Source organism: Helianthus annuus, chromosome 12, assembly GCF_002127325.2.
Source record: "Helianthus annuus cultivar XRQ/B chromosome 12, HanXRQr2.0-SUNRISE, whole genome shotgun sequence".
In the NCBI taxonomy this organism is placed as follows: domain Eukaryota; kingdom Viridiplantae; phylum Streptophyta; class Magnoliopsida; order Asterales; family Asteraceae; genus Helianthus; species Helianthus annuus.
The window spans coordinates 17,091,989-17,116,068 of record NC_035444.2 but is presented as its reverse complement, the minus strand read 5'-3'; the positions used below and the strand labels follow the sequence as shown (position 1 = coordinate 17,116,068).

Below are 24,080 nucleotides of genomic sequence, written 5' to 3'. Positions count from 1 at the left end.
CTTTTGAGAATGTATTTAAGGTACGTATGTATTCAGTATTACCAGTGAAAGATTTATTTAATTTAGCATTTTATTAAATATTCCAGTAATGTTGACCAGGACATCTATCAGGGTGATAAAGTTGCGTCTTTAGGTGAAAGAAATACTTTTAGTCAGGTACTTACTTAATTATTAAAATTATTATTGTAATTTAAACACACATGAAAATTTTATGTTTTTACAATTATTTCTAATGTTGTGTACTAATGTTATATTTATCCAATAATGTAATACTTAGAAAAAGTTAGAAACCAATGTACGACCAAAGGCTGTTAAATCACGTAAAGCAGTTAAGTTTGATGTTGAATGCACGCTGAGGAAACGTATGGCTTCACAATTGAAGACAACACAGGATGTAAGTTTACCATCTTAAAGATTGTTATATTATTTTGGTTATTAACGTTATTCTATGACAACAGCTTAAGAAGAAAGGTAAAACTATTTCTGACATAAAGGAGACGGTCAAGAATACGACAAAGGGTTTCCATGCCACCTTACCTAGGGCTGTAAACGAACCGAACGAACACGAACAAGGCCTTGTTCGTGTTCGTTCGTTAAGGAAATAAATGTGTTCAAGAACGGTTCATGAACACTTACCGAACGAGATTTTATGTTCGTGTTCGTTCGTTAAGGAAATGAGCGTGTTCGTGAACGGTTCACGAACATAAACGAACACAAATAAATTTGGCGAACTCGACGAAGGATAAAGATAGATGGCCCAGAGAGTAGCACTCGAACTTGAATCTCTTATTGTGGAACGGAGGTCGATCGTATTCGTGGATGTAAATAATGAGAAATGAAAGGGAAATGATGCATAAACAGGGTGAAAGTGGGTTTCGTAGTTTAATTGTTAGGGAAATAAAGTAAATAAAAGTTTAATAATATAAAAAGTACAAATAAAATATAAGAAAGTACAAAGATCTTCAATTAAAACACAAACATACGAACATAAACGAACGCAAATCAACGAATGTTCACGAACACCTTACCGAAAGTTCACGAACACAATCGAACGAACGAGACCTCTGTTCATGTTCGTTCATTTAACTAATCGAACGAAATTTCTTGTTCATGTTCGTTCGTTTATTAAACAAATGAACTTAAACGAACTTCCCGCCGAACAGTTCACGAACTGTTCGCTGAATGTTCGGTTCGTTTACAGCCCTAACCTTACCTATCGACACACTTGATGATATTGCATGTTCTAAGGTGAAGGTATGTATACTTGCCACTGAATTAGTATATGTTATATAAACTGCATTTTTTGGCGCATATATCCCACACGCTTTTAAAGTCACATCTATATGTTTACTTTTTCATCAAGGGGAAGAAAGGCGACAATGTTCACAAAAATGGTAACCATTTTTTATAACAAACTAACGATTTATGTTTATTTGTCATTCACTATTATTTTGTTTTACACAATACATGTAGCGTCTTCCTGTTGAAGTTGTTAGGCGAGCAGGTCTTTGTGTCAATCTGCATCCCTTGACAGTTCAAAATATGATTGGAGTTGTGGATGTTTATGCTGTGAAGATGGAGTTAAACAATGGGCAGCCACGTTACGCCTTGGATGGTTGGCGGAAGTTCATGTTTGATAATAACTTGAAGTTTGGTGATATTTTGCACTTCACATACGTGTCTTCACAGCAGGAGATCGTTCTAAATGACGTTACGACAGTTTAAGAACGACCTATAAGTACGTTTTGATAACATATATTATATTATGAATGTTTTGATGGTCATGTTGCATGGTTTTGTTTTTGAACTTATTGACTTAATGGTTAACATGGTAAAACAATGTTATTATCAGTTTGTGTTTCATATATATGATATCATGCTTTTTTTTTTTTTTTTTTTTTTTTTGCTAATACTCATGGTAACAATATTAAATTTTATTTTTTAAAAGATTCATGATAAGTAGCGTAATTAAAATGTTACTAAAATATAAGACGTGATCTAAGTATGGATACTCTAAAATCATATAAAAAACCAACTTACATTATTTCTTATGTTTGTAAATAAAACGAAATTTTTTGTTGATTTTTAAATTTGTGATTAATGTAATTATCGATGCTTTCGGTTCATAGATAACACGATTTTTCTGTGATTTGTATGAGTATTTTTGGAAACTGAGTGTTATGGAAACTATTTAATAGATAGTCAATTTTTATTTTTATATAGTTAGTAAAACTGTTTCTAAATATATATATTAATCAATTTATAGAAATTATTAAATACTATTTCTAACAAATTTGTTAACTATTTTCCCGTTAATAAAAAAACGAAAAAAAATCACAATCCGAATTTTTTTTTATAACTTTACATATACTACATAAATAAATTGCTTTATATTTTTATTTTTCTAATTCCCAATTTGTAAGAAAATATACTTTACTATTATATCTTCTTTTATATAATCATCATGTATTTGTGCACATAATAGACAAAATAATTGGACCATAATTGAGACTATTACTGTAACCATAAGTAAGCTTCTCTTATAAATATACATAATACATAATCATCTTCATCCACTTCAAATTCCATATATCATTGAAGATGTTTAATTGTTTTTTACGTTATCTATCAGACAACAAGATGAATTCTCGGGTATGTCGATGTTATTTTCAAATTTATTTATTTATCATATGTTGGTATTAATTTTTACTTTGTATACAAATTTTACCGAGGAGTTACGATAATTGGGTAGCCGATTTCAAGTTAGCTCCTGATAGTATGGTTCAAATCATTACGATTGATGGAAGAATTTTTACTGTCAAAATTAGGAAAGCAGGTTCTTCGTACTTTTTTCACGATGGATGGTTCAATATGATTTTCAGTCACTACTATTACCAAAGAATTCATTGCTTTTGTTTCAGTACGAAGATATTCTAACTTTTAGATTGATATACTTCTATCAAGATTTGGCACTTGCTCAAGGTGATTTCTTATATTGTCAAACATCACAATTCTCTGAACATAAAGATCATTTGGTAATTATTTTATTTTTTTATGTTTGTACTATACTAGTATTTGAGAAATTTTATAAAATTTTCTTTAATATAAAATATTTTTTTTTGTACTTGCAGCTTATCGATAGATTTTTTGTTCATCATAAGTTAAAGAACATACTACCTACTAAACATGTTACTATAACCGTTTTTCCTAACCGTACATGGTTGGTTTTTATGGAAAAACATGGTCAAAATTTTTATATGACTACTGGATGGAATTAAATTAAACAAGACATGAAAATTGAAGATGAACACTTTATTATCTTCGACATGATTTCGAAGTCAAAATTTGATTTGATGATTTTTAGAGGCACAGAAGATTTGGTCTGTATTCCTGAACGACGTCTTACACGTGTTAACACTAGTATGTAATAAAAATTTGAAAAATAAACATGCTTAAACTTATTATTTCAAGCATGAGAATAATGATATGTGTTGCACATGTTATCCAAAAGATTGATGCATTATCGGTCACAAATTATATATCCTACATTTTCAAAAGAAATTTACAGTAGTTAGTTTTTTTTTTTTTTTTTTTTTGACTTTTTCTTTTTCTGTGTTTATTTTTTATTTAAACTTTACCCCTTTAACTTTCAGTGTTAACAATTTCAACCTCTTTAACTTTCTAAAAATTTTGTAATCAAGCTTTACGTGTTTCTAAGAATTTAAATGGATTTACGTTTAGGCGTAAATTTTTACCGTTAATAAGCTGGGTCAAATGTAATATATTCCATATGCTTATTATTATGTATATTTTCTGTTGGTCTACGTTTTGATGTAATTTTTTTCTATAAAATGAGTCGGGTAAAATATCATACGTTTTCATGCTTATTTTTATGTACGTGTTCAAATAGTCTACGTCGTAAATTTTGTTCTGAAACACGTCGAGTAAAATATAATACGCTTTCATTAAACGCTATAAATTCGAGTTATTTTATGTTTCGATACCGCCACAACACGCCGTAACTATTTTCTTACGTGCTTATTTTTATGCACGCGTCGGTATAAATTTAAGTTGGTTTACGATTCGAGGTAATTTTTCTTCGAAAATATGTGTCAAATATAATTCGTTTTCATGCTTATTTTTATATATGTTTTCAGTTGGTCTACGCTTTAATGCAAATTACAATTAGCAAGTTATGTGGATAGTGTTTTTATCTTATTGACTTTTTTTGTTTCTTTCTTGATTTTTTTTCTTGACTTTATTATTTTTATTTTTAGTTTTCATTTATGTTTAATGTTTTATTATTTTTATTTTTTAGTTTTCTTTATGTTTAGTGTTTAAGTTTTAGGTTTGTTTTCATTAAAGCTATATTTAAGATAACATTTACGTTTCCATTTACAATTAATTTAAAGTCAATACGTCCCGCTGTCCAATTTAAATTTATTTTTGTGGTTTTCGGTCAATGTAAAACATGTGTCGATATTCTTTTGCGCATATTTCTTTCGGTTGGTATACTTAACCAAAATAGATATCGACCGAAACCCCGCAGCGTACGTAGCGCGGGTATTCCTACTGGCTAAACAACATTTTCAGAACCAACTTCCTCGATGTATTGCATCCGAACATTCTTTAGAAAACAAAAAATAGTACCTATTTTTGAATTGACACACATCTTCATGATGCTTCTTATTCTACTGGCCCATGCATTAGTGGTATTTTATAAATCTTCATTCTTGATATTATTTCAAAGAGGTTTTAGTTCTGTCGACCTCTGTTTTTTTTAAAAGAATCTCCCATCTCATATCTGGTATGAGGTGTGACATTAGGTCCAATAAAATGTATTCTTTTACATGAATTATTTGTTATTTGTGAACACTTTTATGATTACTTTGTTTGCTATTTTCATTGATGCATTTGGAAGTTGCAAATCTATCAATGAGGTCGAATGGACAAAAACTTCTTTGAAAAAAATACGAAGAATGAAGATTTATAAGGTTATTTATTATCATTGATTCATGGTTTGATAAGACAAGAAGAAACATCCTATGAATTTGTGTCATTTCAAAGTTCGGTATTACATTTTTGTCTTCTAAAGAACGTTCGATGAAGTGAAAGCATATTTGAGCATGTATATAAATGCATTGAAGAAGTTGAGAATGAAAACGTTGTGGCTGATAGTGATAATCCATTTACTAATATCGGTGCATTAAAATGGTTAGAAGGAAAAAATAACAACAATCTTTTGGACATCATGTGCAACACATTTCATCAATCTCACACTTGAAGGTAATAAGTTTAATCATGTTTGTTTTTTCAAGTATTTTTTATTATATATTGTTACTTTGTTAGTTGTCTACTTATTTATGACTTTATATATTTTTTTTTTAAGACCCGTTCTTATAAATCAAGGCTTAACGTATATTTTGCGAAAATAATCATGTAATTAATGATTATATATACATCGGAAATACGGGTTGGTTAAAAACTTTTACAATTTAAGTGATATACATAATGTGATTTAAATCGCCGTTTAGAATAACGACAAAACAACGTTGCGGAAGCTTTATTTAATGTGTGTTCGGTTCTTGCTCGATGCTCGATCTTCATCCGGGACCCTCGACATTCACCTGTGATCAAAACCAACTTAAAGGTCAGTTTTGATAATTAATTAAAGTAATACAACGGGGAAATTAGGAAAATCCCACATGGATATCTTAAACCCAAAATAAAAACTCATTTCTGACCTCCACCGTAACTTACGGTGGCACCGTAAGTTACGGTGGTCTCTGTGTTTCAATTATTCAACCGTACAACAGTAGGCATTTACCGTAACCAAATCATGTCCACCGTAACTTACGGTGGCACCGTAAGTTACGGTGGCCCCTGCATCATTCCTTTCCTTTTTGCCGTTTTTGACACGAAAACTTTCGTATCTTTCAAACCGCTCGTCTGTTTAACCTACCGTTTCTTCCTACGTGTTTGTAATTTGATTCTCCATCATATGGAGTTAAAATCTAACATCCGATTTAACAAAATTTCAGACTTTTAAATCTTTGGCTTATTACCCTTTTTGTCAACTTTTGACCCGTTCGTGATTTCATCACAAACTTGTGTATTTGACCTTTATATCTCATGTACTTCTTCAACTTAATGTTGTCTATCATACTAGATTATAATCCCCGGTTTATTACACAAATAAAACCCGTTTTCGTTTGTATGCTTATTTTGACCCGTTAAGGGTATTTATGCACTAAGGTCCCATAACATCCCTTTTATACTTATCTTAAGGATTTAATCTACCAAAACACTTATTTCCAACAACTTTTAAAGGTTGTTTGCCCGGTTTACCCAACAAGGGCATTTTAGTCAACTTTAGCCCCTCATTTACGACGAAGGGCATTTGCTACTTATTTGACCCAAAAAAAAGAATGTATGTTTAACCACAATCGTATTTATACGTACCTGGCTCGAGTCACCCTAGTGACCCTTTTCAACACCTTGCTTTTATGACCGATATTCTATGGCGACGCAATTATCCAAATTACTATTCGCTCCTGTAACACATGACTTGACCACCACATTAGTTGATTTTGTCAAATGATGTTATTCCCACCATTTGACCCGTTCGGTCTATATAACCCAACGTTTTCATATGTAACAAAAACATGGTTTTTAATTACCAATCACACATCCGAACCATTTCGGATTTTCTCACTAGATCCCTTTCTTTCTAAAGTCAATTTCCTATATTTTTAACCCATTCGGCTTATGCTATGGGTGTCCTTTGAAACTTATTTTACTTTAGTCAATACTTGACTAAATTTCCATTCTTACTCATTTTCCATTACTAGTTACGCTATAAGGTAACTTTAAGAAAACTCTTAAACTATTAACCAATTCATGACTAGTTTACCGTTTTGCCTTTTTCACCATTAATCATGGTTTAAAACGTTTCTATTCGTTCCAACCCAATTCGTTTTGTGTTGGAACCCATAATTCGAACCAAATCCTTTGTTGTATTTATCGCCTATAAAATAAACACGTATACTACAATTAGGTGTAAGTTTTACTTACCTCGCATCCAAATTACGCTTTCCTTTTCGTACTTGCTCCGTTTGACCCGCTTCATTCCCAAGCCTCCATCTAGCTTGTCAAGAGTCAAACTATCATCATAATTCACAAGGTGGTTAGATTAGTCATTATAACCACGACTATTCCACCTTACGTATTTTCTATGTCAAAACTACTATTCGACTCCGTCCATGGTTAGTTTAACTTTTCAAAAGTTAACTACCCTTAATTATATGATATGTGCATATATGCTAAATCGACTTCATAATTAAAATTTGTATTACCCCACATCACACGTAATTAGTCGAACTAGGAAATTACGCGTATGATTCATAATTTCAACATATGAACATTGTGGGCATAATTTATAACATCAACAATCAAGTTTCGTATCACTGAAAATAGGCTGTTTTTGGTGACCTGTTTAACCTGTTTACAAGTCTTCAAAAATTATGATTTTTTTATGTGGCGTACCTATCGGAGGGTTAGCCCTTGTGTTAAAATTTCAAGATCTAACTCTTTACCAAAAATTCGTAAAAATTCATCTACTAAGCTGCAATCAGATTCGTCAGTTCTGACTGCAGCTTACGGAAAAATTCATTAAAAATTCCTCGTTTATCCGATTGACGAAATTCCAATTGGTGATTCTTCTAATCACTTAATACTTTCTACAGTAAGAATTTGAGATTATAACTCAATTCCTAAATTGAGTTATGATATTCGTAATGGGCTGCAGATTCTGCCAGAAAACGCAGCTTGAACCTTTGACACGGAAAAATTCATAAAACGCTCAATTTTCGTCGAAAAAATGCGATTCCAGTGGGGTTTTAAAGATATTTCCTGGAATTACATTTTAGGCTCAAGAAACACATGTTTTTATCACGTTTTGTCCAGGTTACAGCCAATACAAGTTGGCTGTAAATTCTGATCAAGAACCGTTTAAATTCAGCTTTCAAATTAAGCATGTTGTTGACATCATAACATTTTTTTTAGCAATCAAAACCCTAAAAACATCTCATACATCAATTTAGCATCAAGAAAATCTGAATTTACTTGAGCTAAGCATGATTTCAATCTCTACTTGTCTAGGGTTTACTCCTAAGCATATAAATGTTCCTATTTCATCCACATATCATACATGCATCATCAAATTTCAGATTTCCCAATTTCATGAGAATTTCAAACAGAGAATTAACATCAAATTTTACATACCTTACAACCCTCTTGCCATGGGGATCAATAATCTATGCTTGATTTTCGATTTTGACTTGGATTGAGCCTTCAATTTGCAAGTTTGGTGAAGATTTAGGGTTTTGATGTGTGGGGATCGCCCTCCTGTTCTTCTTGTACGACCAGACACCTCCTTGTGGGGTGTTTGGTGTGTTTTATTTAATTAATTAAAGTTAAGTTTCAATTTTAACAATATTGGCCCCTCTAATTTGGTTAGTTAATTAAGTAGGGCACAACCTACTTATTTCTAACAATATTCCCCACTTATTAACTAGATTTAATATTCCTAGTTAACTTTGCGGGTTCGAGAATATTTATGACTAAGTTTATTTCGGGTCCCGTTAACTCGGGCCTTCTATCACTTTATTTCTTAAAAGCTTTTTATTCACTTCAAATAAATATTAGGATTATTAAATAAATTCCTAATATTTGCCAGTTTACTTTTACCACTAACGGTACTTTCCCCGTCTTTAGTATTAACGGGGTTTAATTACCAAACCCGTTTTCGGGGTGTTACAAGTCTACCCCCCTTAAAGAGGTTTCGTCCCCGAAACCTTTTCTTACTTAATTTATCGAGTTCCACTCCATGCATTTGCTCTCGATAATCAATTAAGCATTTCTCATATCTTAACCGATTGTTAGTATTACCAGAAAAGTATGGTAATATCCTTTTGGTTATTAATCATCTACGTATCTTATATGACATGATGCGACTTGAAATAACGTAATCTCGTTATTTCCACTAGTTTAATCAACTTAGCGATATTCAATGCTTTCATATACTATCGGATTTCTTTATGAACCCGTTACTTTGACCCGTTTAAAGGTCTTTAGTGAAATCTTTCACTTTTAGCAACAAATCTTTTTATTTTCAAATTTATTTATTCGGTTCAGTTATACCGAATTTACCACTTACAAGCAAACCAAATTTCTTAACTTGAATTACTGACCTTAACCGGTTTCACTAACTAGACTTATTAGTCCGGTTTCTTTTTACCGCTCGCTTGGTTATAATGTGATTCTTCTTCACATTGTACCTCTTGACCGTGATCATGTCACGTCATGTTTAATTTATATCAACCTTTTCATCTTCGAAAATATCACTTTTCGAATATATTGTCTTGCACCTATCAGTGTCAAGATTTGTATATTTCATACTTATTATTTAAATTCCTATCAGAGTCTATGTTTGTAAAAACATTATTTCTTACTAAAACCGAAGTTTTAGTTTTAGGATCTTCTCTTTAACTTTTGTCAATTATCACTACCAGGATATTGACAGTCCATAATTTATTCTTATTTGGTTATATCCCATTACCGGGCTCATTATTCTCTTGCATTTAACGCTACCCTTATCTGGCTAGCGCTCATTTGTGCCATTCGGCGTTATATTGTGTTCAACCTGTTTGACTTATTAATGTGAAATCCATCACTTATAAACAATCAACTTTATTCTTTATTCAACCCATTCGACTTCGAATAGTTGAACATATTTACTCACAATTTCTATATACGAGATTTTATAGTCATAACTTGTAATCCAAGTCCTTTGTAACACCCCGAAAATATAAATCTTTATATAAGAATTTAAGGATTTCATAAACAAGAAATAATCATGTAGAAACTTTAACCTAGTTAAAGTTTACAAGTCTTGAAAATAACCTACACTTGGTTAAAACTCTAGTATTTAAAAAGAAATGGTAGTTAAGGGACTAATCTTGCCAAAAATCAAAAGTTTAATTTTTAATAGTGACAAAACTAAACCAAACACACCAAATTGGTGTGTCTGGTCGACAGAAGCAAGAAAGGGGCGACCCCCATTGTTCCAAAACCCTAAAGTCACAATTTCTTGCAATTGGAGGTTCAAATCCTAACCAAAACGAAATCCGAGCTTAGAATTGTGTTCCTCATCGCAAGAGGATTAAGAGGTATGTAAAATTTTATGAGAATTCACTACTTGAAATCCTCATGAATCTAAGCAAATCTGAAATTTTGTTGATGCATGACAGTAATTAGTTAGATTAAAGATGATATAGTGTCTAGGATTAAAACCTAGACAACTATATATGAAATCATGCCCTAATTCAGGAAAATTCCATGAATCCATGGATGTTAAGTTATGGGTTTTATATGTTGATGATGAACATTAGGATTTTGAGTGTAATCCTAGTATAAATTTCATTATAGGAAGTAACTCCTGTGATATGGATACTAAATGTATGCAAAAATTGCTATTATAGTGAAATTTGATGTCGAATTATAAAGTCATGAACTTGTTTATGAAGATGGGAAAATCAGACCCGCTAGGTGTTTGAAGAAATGCCTAAGTGGGGATTTAAATGTGAAATTTGGATAAAAACGCAGATTTGATAATGGTCCATAATTATGTGATTGTGGTCATAAAAAGGAGTTCTAAACATGTTATAAAAACTGAATTTTCTAGGCAAAGAGTCCGGTTCATCTAGCGGACAAGCCGGAGGGAGTTCACGAGGAAAAGACGCGCTCTAAAAGGTATGAAATTTTATCGTTTCATCACATTATACATATTATTAGCCTTATGCGTTGCTTAAAAGGAAAGAAGGCATGAGTACCAAGAATTTCCATTATGTCATGAATTTGGCTATTGCCTTAAACAAGTTATAAACATGAAATTGAGCGTCCGTAAGGTGTTTAATTTCAGCACCTAAACGGGTCAAACAAGTTCTGGAAATAAACACGAAGCATGACTTTATTATATTGTGCAAATATTACATGAGGTGTAGGCCGTGTAGCGAACACCATAGACCAACTTAAAAGCCTTGTCCTTAATATAGGAGTTAAAGTTTGAATTAGATGCATGATAATAGAATAAATAATTAACTAGAAGTCTTGTAATTTAGCATGTAAGATGGTTCCCGTAAACAAGCTCGATCAAGAAATAGTTGAGTAATGTTATAGACAAAACACAAGTATGAAGTAATAGCCCAGCCGTATAGCGAATTACGAGAAATTATGCTGTTTCGACTCATAATGAATCAGCAAGAAAACTGCGTTTTAAACAAGGGAGTTATGTGCAGGGTCTACCGTAAATTACGGTAGCACCGTAATTTACGGTGGCCTGCAATTCCTTTACGGTGGATTCCTACTGAGTTACGGTAGGTCCCAAATGTCCAGAAGCCACCGTAATTTACGGTGACACCGTAAATTACGGTGGAGCCCTGTTTGATAAAATTTGTTTTGATCTTTTACTCGAACCAGTGTTCGGACCTGGTTCGAATATGTAAATTTCCAAGAATGATAGCACTAATGCTTGTTTAAAATGCTAGTTCTCAGGTACCCAAGTAAGGATGAAGATCAAGCAAGCGAGTCGAACCGAACACACACATTTTTAGAACGCTTCCGCATCCAAACTTTTGTTTTAAAAACTATGTAATCTAAGGGTAATTACCGTCTTGAAGGTGGTTTGTAACAGCAATACATGTATGTTGTGTTAATTTTGGGTTTAAACGATGAAAGTTTTTGTTAAGTCATCATTTTGGCGTTAAATGCATGCCTTTTAGGTTGTCAAATCTGGTAATATAATCTGGGTCCTACAAGTTGGTAATCAGAGCTTAAGGTTGCCAATAAGTGTTCGGTTCAAGCTTGATCAACATCCGGTAAGAGTAATTGCTTAAGTAAAATCTAAGGAGTATAGAAATAATTCACGAACATATATGCATGGAAAAGAGTGTGTAAACACACTCAAACACAAGAAAAGCATGAAACAAGAATAATAGAATCAAGAGTGTGTAAACACACTCAAACACAAGAAAAGCATGAAACAAGAATAATAGAATCAAGAGTGTGTAAGCACACCCAAACACAAGAAAGACATGAAACAAGAATGATTGAGTCAAGTTACGAACTTGATCAAATCAAAACAAGTAAAACATGTATTACAAATGAAATGTTTAACAATGTATGTAAACATTTCAGTATCAAAGATGGCAAGCGGAGGTGATGGTGATGCGGTGCCAAGAATCACCGAACAAATGAGAATAGTGATTGCCGAAGAGATTGGAAAGGCGATCGAAAACAGTTTGTCGAACTTCATTGATAAAATCCAAAATACGATTTTATCAGTGATAGAAGAGAGAATCAAGAAGCTAGAGGATAATTCAAATCTAGCTAAGGAAAAATCTGGGGAACGAAAACCTTGTTCATACAAGGAATTCATAGCTTGTAAACCACCTATATATAATGGGGAGGTTGATCCAATCGTGTGGCAACGATGGATAGGCGATATCGAGGGAGTATTCGAGAGAACCCATTGTGATGAGAATGACTACGTAGCTTATGGTACGGGTCAGCTAAGAGGTCAAGCGAAGGACTGGTGGGATAATAAAAAAAAGGAGATTGGAAACGAAGCGGCCAAGGCCATGACGTGGGAAGAGTTTAAGACGCCGTTTCTTAAACATCATAGCCCCAAAGCAGTTATAAACAAGATCAAGGAAGAGTTCATGCAACTCAGACACAAGGGTGAATCCATAGACAAGATCACGGGGATGTTTATGGACAAAATGAAGTTCTGTGACGATCTGATAACGAACGAAGAGCAAAAAGTTTATTACTACCATAACATGCTAAGCGCAGAATATAGGGAGTTCATAACCCCTTCGAAGTATGAGACCCTTACCGAGATTGTCAATGCCGCTCGGGAAAGGGAGATTGAGTTGAAAAAGAGTATAGAGCGGGGTGAACGAAGGGCACAGGATATAAATCCAAGCCCTACCAAGAAAGCAAGAACGAATGAAACGTCGAAGAAATCAGATGCAAAGGGCGGTACACCAAGTTGCAAAATCTGCGGCAAGAATCATAAGGGTGAATGTCGCTTCAAAGATAAGCCTTGTCCTATATGTCGAAAAACGGGACATATGGCTATATCATGCCCGGAAAAAGTGACCGTTTGTTACAACTGTTACCGAACGGGTCACAAAAGATCGGAGTGCCCAGAATTGGCAGGAAAGAAAGAAGGGCAAGACCCAAAAGGTGAAGCCACAAAAGCCAAAGCAAGATCTTTTCAATTGACCGCTGCTGAAGCAAAGGTCGAACCTGACGTGGTCTCAGGTACATTCAGTATAAATTCAATTCCCGCACGTGTGTTATTTGATACTGGTGCGAATAAATCCTTTGTTTCATATGGGTTTATTCGACACCCTTCATTTGTTCTAACAAAATTACCTATGCCTTTAGAGGTAGAGATAGGTAATAATAAAAGCTTTATTGTCTGTGATGTATGTGAAAACTGCACGATGAATATTGATGACGAGGAATACACAATAGACTTGATCCCGATGTCGATGGGAGAATTTCAAGTGGTAGTGGGAATGGATTGGCTATCCCGTTACCACGCAAAGGTGGTTTGTTTCCGAAAGGAAATAAAGCTAACGTCTCCTAGCGGAAAGCAAGTTACGATATATGGAGAAAAAGGAGGTAACCCAGCGATATGCACAATGCTAGAAGCTCATAAACTCATGAAGCATGGATGCAAGGCCTTTATGGTATATGCAAGCGAAACGGAAAAAGAACTCCTCAAAATTGGGGATGTACCAGTCGTGCGAGATTATGAAGACGTGTTCCCGGAAGAATTACCGGGGATACCGCCGGAACGGGAGGTAGAATTCGGAATCGAATTGATTCCGGGCGCAAAACCCGTGGCCAAGGCGCCATACCGGCTTGCACCGTCGGAGTTACAAGAATTGATGTCTCAAATTCAGGAATTTCTTGACAAGGGGTTTATCCGACCGAGTGTGTCTCCGTGGGGCGCACCAGTCTTATTCGTGAAGAAGAAGGACGGCAGTATGCGTATGTGTATCGATTACCGAGAGTTAAACAAACTCACGGTGAAGAATCGATACCCGCTCCCAAGAATTGATGATTTATTTGACCAACTACAAGGAGCAAGTTGGTTTTCCAAAATTGATCTCCGATCCGGTTATCACCAATTGAAAGTCAAGGAGGAGGACGTACCCAAGACGGCTTTCCGTACGAGGTACGGGCATTATGAATTCCTCGTAATGCCTTTCGGATTGATCAATGCGCCCGCGGCTTTCATGGACCTCATGAACCGGGTTTGCAAACCCATGCTAGATAAGTCGGTAATTGTATTTATCGACGACATTTTGGTATATTCAAGGAGTGAAGCCGAGCACGTGTGTCATTTGCGGGAAATATTAGACACACTCAGACGAGAGAAGCTGTATGCAAAATTTACGAAGTGTGCTTTCTGGTTACGGGAAGTACAGTTTCTTGGGCATCTCATTAGTGCGGATGGAGTACTAGTAGATCCGTCAAAGATAGAAGCTGTGTCGAAATGGAGCCCTCCAAGAAATCCCTCGGAAATCCGAAGCTTTTTAGGGCTTGCAGGATATTATCGGAGATTCATACAGGATTTCTCCAAAATTGCCTTACCATTGACCAAATTAACTCGTAAGGAGGAAAAGTTCGTGTGGGGCATTAAGCAAGAGGAAGCTTTCCAAACACTCAAGGAAAAGTTGACCCACGCTCCGGTACTGACTTTACCGGAAGGGACTGAAGACATGGAGGTTTACTCAGACGCTTCTCAATTAGGGCTCGGGTGTGTATTAATGCAACGAGGCAAGGTCATCGCCTATGCCTCGAGGCAATTGAAGATACATGAAAATAAATACCCGGTTCACGACTTAGAATTAGCGGCGGTGGTGTTTGCCTTAAAGATATGGAGACATTACTTGTACGGAGTAAAGTTTACCATCTTTACCGACCATAAAAGTTTGAAATATTTCTTCGACCAGAAGGAATTAAACATGCGGCAAAGACGGTGGTTGGAAACCGTCAAAGACTTCGATTGCGAAATACATTACCACCCCGGTAAGGCCAATGTAGTGGCCGATGCGCTGAGCCGCAAAACAGATTATACCCCGATACGGGTACGATCAATGCAACTGGTTGTGACTTCAAGTTTACTAGAACGAATTCGAGAAGCACAAGATGAAGCTGTAAAGGCGGAAAACTGGAAAAAGGAAAGAATTATTGGTCAAGTTAAAGACCTTGAAGTGGGCAGTCACGGCCTAAAGACTCGTTTTAATAGAATCTGGGTTCCTAACACATGTGGGGTTAAGAAGCTTCTACTTGATGAAGCTCATAAATCCCGTTATTCCATTCACCCGGGAGCGACCAAAATGTATCATGACTTGAAGCAAAACTATTGGTGGCCCGGAATGAAGCGGGACACTGTGAAATATGTGGAAAAGTGTTTGACATGCCTACAAGTCAAGGCGGAACACCAAAAGCCGTATGGTAAACATCAACCGTTAGAAATCCCGGTTTGGAAATGGGAGCAAATCACGATGGACCTATTGACCAAACTACCTAAAACAAGTCGTGGTTTTGGTGCTATTTGGGTAGTCGTGGATAGGTTAACTAAAAGCGCCCACTTTATTCCGATTCGTGAAACTTATACATCTGAGAAAATGTCGGAGGTATACACCAATGAAATCATAGCAAGGCATGGGGTACCGATATCCATTGTGTCAGACAGAGATACTCGGTTTACTTCGAAATTCTGGCGTGAATTCCAAGAACAGATGGGAACTAAATTGTTCCTTAGCACTGCTTATCATCCACAAACGGATGGGCAGAGCGAAAGAACAATACAAACATTGGGTGATATGCTGCGGGCTTGCATTATTGATTTTGGGGGTAGTTGGGATGTCCATTTACCCTTGGTCGAATTCGCATATAACAATAGCTATCACGCGAGCATTAAAATGGCCCCGTACGAGCTATTATATGGCAGAAAGTGTCGGACTCCGGTATGTTGGGGAGAAGTGGGTCCGCGAGGGCTAGCACCAACTGATATAATCCGAGCCACAAATGCGAAAATTGACATAGTTCGGGCACACTTGAAAGCGGCTCAAGACCGGCAAAAGGCATACGCAGATAAAAGAAATAGGCCAATTGAGTTTCAGGTTGGCGATATGGTCATGCTAAAGGTTTCCCCATGGAAGGGTATTATTAGATTCAGAAAAAGGGGAAAGTTAAGCCCGAGATTCATTGGGCCATTTAGAATCATTGAACGGGTTGGTAAGGTAGCTTATCGACTTGAATTACCCGAAGAGTTGAGTGGAATTCATAGCACATTCCACGTATCACATCTTCGAAAATGTTTGGCCGACGAAACTGCTCATATCCACTACGACGATATCGAAGTGGATAACAGCCTCAACTATGCAGTAAAACCAATTGCGATTTTAGATCGTAAGGAGAAAAGTTTGAGGAACAAAATGATAACCCAAGTCAAGGTCAAATGGGAGCACAGAAAAGGGTCAGACACTACTTGGGAATCCGAAGAGGAAATGCGACGTCTACACCCGACATTATTTGGTACGTAATTCGGTTTCGGGGACGAAACCCTTTTTAAGGGGGGTGGACTTGTAACACCCCGAAAATATAAATCTTTATATAAGAATTTAAGGATTTCATAAACAAGAAATAATCATGTAGAAACTTTAACCTAGTTAAAGTTTACAAGTCTTGAAAATAACCTACACTTGGTTAAAACTCTAGTATTTAAAAAGAAATGGTAGTTAAGGGACTAATCTTGCCAAAAATCAAAAGTTTAATTTTTAATAGTGACAAAACTAAACCAAACACACCAAATTGGTGTGTCTGGTCGACACAAGCAAGAAAGGGGCGACCCCCATTGTTCCAAAACCCTAAAGTCACAATTTCTTGCAATTGGAGGTTCAAATCCTAACCAAAACGAAATCCGAGCTTAGAATTGTGTTCCTCATCGCAAGAGGATTAAGAGGTATGTAAAATTTTATGAGAATTCACTACTTGAAATCCTCATGAATCTAAGCAAATCTGAAATTTTGTTGATGCATGACAGTAATTAGTTAGATTAAAGATGATATAGTGTCTAGGATTAAAACCTAGACAACTATATATGAAATCATGCCCTAATTCAGGAAAATTCCATGAATCCATGGATGTTAAGTTATGGGTTTTATATGTTGATGATGAACATTAGGATTTTGAGTGTAATCCTAGTATAAATTTCATTATAGGAAGTAACTCCTGTGATATTGATACTAAATGTATGCAAAAATTGCTATTATAGTGAAATTTGATGTCGAATTATAAAGTCATGAACTTGTTTATGAAGATGGGAAAATCAGACCCGCTAGGTGTTTGAAGAAATGCCTAAGTGGGGATTTAAATGTGAAATTTGGATAAAAACGCAGATTTGATAATGGTCCATAATTATGTGATTGTGGTCATAAAAAGGAGTTCTAAACATGTTATAAAAACTGAATTTTCTAGGCAAAGAGTCTGGTTCATCTAGCGGACAAGCCGGAGGGAGTTCACGAGGAAAAGACGCGCTCTAAAAGGTATGAAATTTTATCGTTTCATCACATTATACATATTATTAGCCTTATGCGTTGCTTAAAAGGAAAGAAAGCATGAGTACCAAGAATTTCCATTATGTCATGAATTTGGCTATTGCCTTAAACAAGTTATAAACATGAAATTGAGCGTCCGTAAGGTGTTTAATTTCAGCACCTAAACGGGTCAAACAAGTTCTGGAAATAAACACGAAGCATGACTTTATTATATTGTGCAAATATTACATGAGGTGTAGGCCGTGTAGCGAACACCATAGACCAACTTAAAAGCCTTGTCCTTAATATAGGAGTTAAAGTTTGAATTAGATGCATGATAATAGAATAAATAATTAACTAGAAGTCTTGTAATTTAGCATGTAAGATGGTTCCTGTAAACAAGCTCGATCAAGAAATAGTTGAGTAATGTTATAGACAAAACACAAGTATGAAGTAATAGCCCAGCCGTATAGCGAATTACGCGAAATTATGTTGTTTCGACTCATAATGAATCAGCAAGAAAACTGCGTTTTAAACAAGGGAGTTATGTGCAGGGTCTACCGTAAATTACGGTAGCACCGTAATTTACGGTGGCCTGCAATTCCTTTACGGTGGATTCCTACTGAGTTACGGTAGGTCCCAAATGTCCAGAAGCCACCGTAATTTACGGTGACACCGTAAATTACGGTGGAGCCCTGTTTGATAAAATTTGTTTTTGATCTTTTACTCGAACCAGTGTTCGGACCTGGTTCGAATATGTAAATTTCCAAGAATGATAGCACTAATGCTTGTTTAAAATGCTAGTTCTCAGGTACCCAAGTAAGGATGAAGATCAAGCAAGCGAGTCGAACCGAACACACACATTTTTAGAACGCTTCCGCATCCAAACTTTTGTTTTAAAAACTATGTAATCTAAGGGTAATTACCGTCTTGAAGGTGGTTTGTAACAGCAATACATGTATGTTGTGTTAATTTTGGGTTTAAACGATGAAAGTTTTTGTTAAGTCATCATTTTGGCGTTAAATGCATGCCTTTTAGGTTGTCAAATCTGGTAATATAATCTGGGTCCTACACCTTTGATTTTTCAACCCGCGTTCACGTCTCTTGGTTTACGCATGCGTTTAATTCTTACCCATCAACCGGGTGTTTTACCGAAGTCGTTATTATTGCAACCCTCCCGGTATGCATTAAGACCTCGCTTCATTTTTTTTTCTGACTTTGTCCTTAAGTTTGACGTTTTACAAAACGACCCGTAAAGGGACATATTTGTATTTTCCGGGTTCGAGTGTAAGTACACTCCCTCCCAATACTTGTTTAAATCACTTTACATGTTTGCGTTTTCCGGGTTCGAGTGTAAGTACACTCCCTCCCAATACATGTCTAAATCACTTTACATGTTTGCGTTTTCCGGGTTCGAGTGTAAGTACACTCCCTCCCAATACATGTCTAAATCATTTTACATGTTTACGTTTTCCGGGTTCGAGTGTAAGTACACTCCCTCCCAATTCATGTCTAAATCATTTTACATGTTTACGTTTTCTGGGTTCGAGTGTAAGTACACTCCCTCCCAATTCATGTCTAAATCATTTTACATGTTTACATTTTCTGGGTTCGAGTGTAAGTACACTCCCTCCCAATTCATGTCTAAATCATTTTACATGTTTTTTTGTCCCTTCACTCGGGCTCATTATCCTAATGTAATACGCTTCCGTCACTCGGCTGTGCGTTTACATTATTAGCAAATATTTTGCTTATCTGATTCATTTGGGTACTTTTTAATTAGTCCCATTCACCCCGCCCTTACTACATCGGATGTAAACGCGTCCGCCATAAGAAGTTCATGGTATCATATGCCACTACTTACTTGGCCAGAGTAAGCGATTAACACATGACGCACATGACCTTTTTATAGTTTTCACATCACGCCCTATGTAAATAACGCCTCTATTTGTTTCTCTTGGAAACAATATCCCGAATACATTTTCTATTCGGGTTTTTTTTTCCAAGTTTTTAATCTACATATGCAACTTTCAATTTCTACTTATTTGTTGCATATTACTATTTGTGCGATTATTTAAAATGTGCACCTGGTAATGTTTGCCCCGACAGGCGTTCCTTGCCATTAACCTTGTTCGCGGTCTTTACGCGATTTAGTCCTCGGTGAGCATGCTCCTCTTGTCATACTTCGGATCGTTCCATCATCGTATCCACAGTTCGTTTGACTCTCGTCGTCTTCAACGCGAGTGTCCTTTAATTAAAACATTCACAAGAGTTAGTAATATCAACTTTAATAATCGCCCGTATTATAATACGAGGCTTTTTCTACTATACGCGTCAACGCACGTATTTTCGTCAACTATATCAATCATTTTAATTGGGGTAACGTGTATCACACGATAACCCTATGTGTTGTTCACAACATTTCAACACATACCAAACCATTAATATACATGTACTTACCGGATTTGCGATCAAGCCTCGAACCGAACACATTTTGTCAACAACCTTGAGCTCTGATTACCAACTTGTAAGACCCGTTCTTATAAATCAAGGCTTAACGTATATTTTGCGAAAATAATCATGTAATTAATGATTATATATACATCGGAAATACGGGTTGGTTAAAAACTTTTACAATTTAAGTGATATACATAATGTGATTTAAATCGCCGTTTAGAATAACGACAAAACAACGTTGCGGAAGCTTTATTTAATGTGTGTTCGGTTCTTGCTCGATGCTCGATCTTCATCCGGGACCCTCGACATTCACCTGTGATCAAAACCAACTTAAAGGTCAGTTTTGATAATTAATTAAAGTAATACAACGGGGAAATTAGGAAAATCCCACATGGATATCTTAAACCCAAAATAAAAACTCATTTCTGACCTCCACCGTAACTTACGGTGGCACCGTAAGTTACGGTGGTCTCTGTGTTTCAATTATTCAACCGTACAACAGTAGGCATTTACCGTAACCAAATCATGTCCACCGTAACTTACGGTGGCACCGTAAGTTACGGTGGCCCCTGCATCATTCCTTTCCTTTTTGCCGTTTTTGACACGAAAACTTTCGTATCTTTCAAACCGCTCGTCTGTTTAACCTACCGTTTCTTCCTACGTGTTTGTAATTTGATTCTCCATCATATGGAGTTAAAATCTAACATCCGATTTAACAAAATTTCAGACTTTTAAATCTTTGGCTTATTACCCTTTTTGTCAACTTTTGACCCGTTCGTGATTTCATCACAAACTTGTGTATTTGACCTTTATATCTCATGTACTTCTTCAACTTAATGTTGTCTATCATACTAGATTATAATCCCCGGTTTATTACACAAATAAAACCCGTTTTCGTTTGTATGCTTATTTTGACCCGTTAAGGGTATTTATGCACTAAGGTCCCATAACATCCCTTTTATACTTATCTTAAGGATTTAATCTACCAAAACACTTATTTCCAACAACTTTTAAAGGTTGTTTGCCCGGTTTACCCAACAAGGGCATTTTAGTCAACTTTAGCCCCTCATTTACGACGAAGGGCATTTGCTACTTATTTGACCCAAAAAAAAGAATGTATGTTTAACCACAATCGTATTTATACGTACCTGGCTCGAGTCACCCTAGTGACCCTTTTCAACACCTTGCTTTTATGACCGATATTCTATGGCGACGCAATTATCCAAATTACTATTCGCTCCTGTAACACATGACTTGACCACCACATTAGTTGATTTTGTCAAATGACGTTATTCCCACCATTTGACCCGTTCGGTCTATATAACCCAACGTTTTCATATGTAACAAAAACATGGTTTTTAATTACCAATCACACATCCGAACCATTTCGGATTTTCTCACTAGATCCCTTTCTTTCTAAAGTCAATTTCCTATATTTTTAACCCATTCGGCTTATGCTATGGGTGTCCTTTGAAACTTATTTTACTTTAGTCAATACTTGACTAAATTTCCATTCTTACTCATTTTCCATTACTAGTTACGCTATAAGGTAACTTTAAGAAAACTCTTAAACTATTAACCAATTCATGACTAGTTTACCGTTTTGCCTTTTTCACCATTAATCATGGTTTAAAACGTTTCTATTCGTTCCAACCCAATTCGTTTTGTGTTGGAACCCATAATTCGAACCAAATCCTTTGTTGTATTTATCGCCTATAAAATAAACACGTATACTACAATTAGGTGTAAGTTTTACTTACCTCGCATCCAAATTACGCTTTCCTTTTCGTACTTGCTCCGTTTGACCCGCTTCATTCCCAAGCCTCCATCTAGCTTGTCAAGAGTCAAACTATCATCATAATTCACAAGGTGGTTAGATTAGTCATTATAACCACGACTATTCCACCTTACGTATTTTCTATGTCAAAACTACTATTCGACTCCGTCCATGGTTAGTTTAACTTTTCAAAAGTTAACTACCCTTAATTATATGATATGTGCATATATGCTAAATCGACTTCATAATTAAAATTTGTATTACCCCACATCACACGTAATTAGTCGAACTAGGAAATTACGCGTTTGATTCATAATTTCAACATATGAACATTGTGGGCATAATTTATAACATCAACAATCAAGTTTCGTATCACTGAAAATAGGTTGTTTTTGGTGACCTGTTTAACCTGTTTACAAGTCTTCAAAAATTATGATTTTTTATGTGGCGTACCTATCGGAGGTTAGCCCTTGTGTTAAAATTTCAAGATCTAACTCTTTACCAAAAATTCGTAAAAATTCATCTACTAAGCTGCAATCAGATTCGTCAGTTCTGACTGCAGCTTACGGAAAAATTCATTAAAAATTCCTCGTTTATCCGATTGACGAAATTCCAATTGGTGATTCTTCTAATCACTTAATACTTTCTACAGTAAGAATTTGAGATCATAACTCAATTCCTAAATTGAGTTATGATATTCGTAATGGGCTGCAGATTCTGCCAGAAAACGCAGCTTGAACCTTTGACACGGAAAAATTCATAAAACGCTCAATTTTCGTCGAAAAAATGCGATTCCAGTGGGGTTTTAAAGATATTTCCTGGAATTACATTTTAGGCTCAAGAAACACATGTTTTTGTCACGTTTTGTCCAGGTTACAGCCAATACAAGTTGGCTGTAAATTCTGATCAAGAACCGTTTAAATTCAGCTTTCAAATTAAGCATGTTCTTGACATCATAACATTTTTTTTTAGCGATCAAAACCCTAAAAACATCTCATACATCAATTTAGCATCAAGAAAATCTGAATTTACTTGAGCTAAGCATGATTTCAATCTCTACTTGTCTAGGGTTTACTCCTAAGCATATAAATGTTCCTATTTCATCCACATATCATACATGCATCATCAAATTTTAGATTTCCCAATTTCATGAGAATTTCAAACAGAGAATTAACATCAAATTTTACATACCTTACAACCCTCTTGCCATGGGGATCAATAATCTATGCTTGATTTTCGATTTTGACTTGGATTGAGCCTTCAATTTGCAAGTTTGGTGAAGATTTAGGGTTTTGATGTGTGGGGATCGCCCCCCTGTTCTTCTTGTACGACCAGACACCTCCTTGTGGGGTGTTTGGTGTGTTTTATTTAATTAATTAAAGTTAAGTTTCAATTTTAACAATATTGGCCCCTCTAATTTGGTTAGTTAATTAAGTAGGGCACAACCTACTTATTTCTAACAATATTCCCCACTTATTAACTAGATTTAATATTCCTAGTTAACTTTGCGGGTTCGAGAATATTTATGATTAAGTTTATTTCGGGTCCCGTTAACTCGGGCCTTCTATCACTTTATTTCTTAAAAGCTTTTTATTCACTTCAAATAAATATTAGGATTATTAAATAAATTCCTAATATTTGCCAGTTTACTTTTAACACTAACGGTAATTTCCCCGTCTTTAGTATTAACGGGGTTTAATTACCAAACCCGTTTTCGGGGTGTTACATTTTTAAGCTATAGGCAGATTACCAAGATATAAGAAAACTCTCGTAAAAGCAAAAAAAAAAAAAAAAAAAAAAAAACTAATGGTGTTTTTTTATTCTCACCATATAACATTGGCTATGATGAATAGATACATTGCCGGAGCTTGACCAAAAGTTTCGAGTGGGTGTAAAGTGACGGCACCCAAATTTTTTTTCCTATCGTTATGTTTCGGGTCGGGTCGGGTCGGCTATTTATTCAGGTCAGGTCAAATAATAATAGTTCCAAATACAACAAAAAAAATTCATTCATTCAAAGGACTCGTTCTTACACATAAAAACTTGCGATTAAGTTTATTGTGTGGTGGGTAATCTAAGGTTAAACAAATAAGAGTTAAAATATATTTACAAAAATACCCATCACTTATATACAAAGTGATAACAAACTTTACTTTAATTTA

The 24,080-nt window shown here is 35.3% G+C and overlaps 3 long non-coding RNA genes across 5 annotated transcripts; 1 reads left to right on the top strand and 2 right to left on the bottom strand.

Annotated features, from left to right (window-relative positions):
• Positions 1 to 5,421: 5,421 nt before the first annotated feature.
• Positions 5,422 to 9,470, bottom strand: LOC110894256. 2 transcript variants are annotated; one of them, XR_002566231.2, is made up of 4 exons: positions 8,284 to 9,469; positions 7,075 to 7,163; positions 6,463 to 6,554; positions 5,422 to 5,627 (listed from the first exon to the last, which is right to left on the bottom strand). It is a non-coding gene; the product is annotated as an uncharacterized LOC110894256 (long non-coding RNA). The 2 variants fall into 2 exon arrangements; XR_004874530.1 differs by having other exon boundaries at positions 6,463 to 7,163; positions 8,284 to 9,470.
• A 598-nt stretch (positions 9,471 to 10,068) lies between these two features.
• Positions 10,069 to 11,826, top strand: LOC110896430. The gene is made up of 3 exons (XR_002567907.2): positions 10,069 to 10,229; positions 10,745 to 10,812; positions 11,607 to 11,826. It is a non-coding gene; the product is annotated as an uncharacterized LOC110896430 (long non-coding RNA).
• A 7,927-nt stretch (positions 11,827 to 19,753) lies between these two features.
• On the bottom strand, positions 19,754 to 23,474 carry LOC110894255. Of its 2 annotated transcripts, none has more exons than XR_004874529.1 (4): positions 23,110 to 23,474; positions 21,290 to 21,990; positions 20,145 to 20,454; positions 19,754 to 19,932 (listed from the first exon to the last, which is right to left on the bottom strand). It is a non-coding gene; the product is annotated as an uncharacterized LOC110894255 (long non-coding RNA). The 2 variants fall into 2 exon arrangements; XR_002566230.2 differs by lacking the exon at positions 19,754 to 19,932 and having other exon boundaries at positions 20,249 to 20,454; positions 21,290 to 21,381; positions 21,902 to 21,990.
• Between the last annotated feature and the right edge of the window lie 606 nt (positions 23,475 to 24,080).